This window comes from Condylura cristata, unplaced genomic scaffold (genome assembly GCF_000260355.1).
Source record: "Condylura cristata isolate star-nosed mole 26May11 unplaced genomic scaffold, ConCri1.0 scaffold00066, whole genome shotgun sequence".
Classification (NCBI taxonomy): Eukaryota; Metazoa; Chordata; class Mammalia; order Eulipotyphla; family Talpidae; genus Condylura; species Condylura cristata.
The window spans coordinates 34,487-36,310 of NW_004567167.1; positions in this window are offsets into that span (position 1 = coordinate 34,487).

Here is a 1,824-nt window from a genome sequence, read left to right on the forward strand (position 1 = left end):
CCGAGGCGCTCCCCTGTGGCCGCCTGCAGTGGCCAGGGTGAAGCCAAGGGCCCACGGCCCGGTGGCTGTGGCCCTCACGGCGCTGAGCCAGAGATGGCTGAGGGGGCTCGTTGGGTCCTCAAGGCGGTGCCAGGCGGCTTCGTCCTCAGTTATAATTCTTCAAGAAGATTTACTGGTTTATGCTACGAGAGCTGGGGCGCAGGCCAGAGGTGGGGGCGTGAGAAGACTCCCCAGAGACAGAGTGGGGGGCAGAACAGGCAGATCCACTGAAATCCACTGCTGAGGGGAGCAGCGGGGAGACAGGAGAGGTCTGCCGCGATCTGGGGTCACTCCCTGGCCGGGATGGACTCAGGCTGCAGTGGCAGGGACAGCTTCATAGTGCTGCAACTCACCCTGCGCCCCAGGGAGGGCCCCTCGGTCAAGCTTTTTATAGTGGCCACTTAGCACTGGAAGAACTAGGACAGAAATAGGGAGGTGACTGTACTCACCCGTCGCCGTCAGACCTTCTGCAAGCAGCTCGGCGTCCAGGGGACCAGGCAAAGCAGAATGAGGCTGAGGTCCCAGAGCTGCGGGGTGTGGCCTGGCAGTCCAGCCACCTGCAAAAGGGCTGCAGACCTTGCTGAGGAAATGTGGAGCGAGGCTCTTACAGTGAGATACAGCCTCATGCATCATAAACCCACTCTAAACATTACCCCTCAGTGGGTTTATGCCGGGAGCCCATCACCACCGACTCCGGGGCATTTTCCTCACCCACAAAGAAACTCCAAACCCACTAGTGGCCACTCCTCATTTTCTGTCCTCCTCCGCAAGCCCTAGGAAACCACGAACACAGTTTCCTTCTCTGTGAATTGGCCTACTCTGGAGTTTTACAGACATGGAGTCGGACAGCAGGTGGCCTTTTGCGACAGGCTGTCCTCAGCGTGAATTTTTTTAGATTCATATGTGTTGTGGCACATATCGGCACTTCGTTCCTTTTCACTGCTGAGTAGTATTCCGTTGCGTGGACATACCGCAGTCTTTATCTGTTTGTCAGTCAATGGGCACTGAGTTCTTTCTACTCTTTGGCTGTTGTGAATAATGCTGCTGTTAACTCCTGTGCTAGGACGCATTCACAGAAAGACGTGATGGAACTTGAGAGATGGTTGGTTGGTTCGTTGACTGTGGCGTTTGGAATTTCAGCTATTTAAATGCCAGGCTCTGAAGTCACTTGAGGCTGGGCTCCTCTTTCCCCGGCATCACGTAACTCACGCTGGCCTTGTGTGCGTTAGCGATTGGTCAGACACTGCAGCCCCTTGGTCTGCACACCCAGATCTTGGGGCTACGCACCCACACGCCACTCTCCCAGCTGCTGTGTCTCAGAGCCCACACGGCAGCTTGTTGAGGCTGTCCTTTCTGGAGCACCCGCGGGACTCCGGGACTGTTCAAAATACTAGAGATACTCACTGCACAGACTGGGGGCGGGGAGTGAGCCCACAGAAGTGGGATGTTAGTGCTACAGAGAGCAGGCAGGTTAGAGAAGGAGCGCCGTCAGCCCTCCGCGCGTTTCCGAGACCTGACCCCGCCCAGCGGCCGCGAAGCCCGACGCCCCTGCAGACCAGCTGAGCGGCCCCTCCCAGGGCCCCTCGCCCTGCTCAGCGGCGCCGACTCCGCACTCTGCCTCCTGTTCTCTCCCCTCCTGCCCGCCAGGCCCCGGGGCTCAGCAGTGGGACTACAAGGGCCTCATGATGACCAAGTTCGCCATGAGCACGGACGCCCACGCCGACGGGGCCCGCTTCGCCCCCGACTCTGCGGAAATGCGGGCGCTGGCGGGCGCGTTCGAGCCGG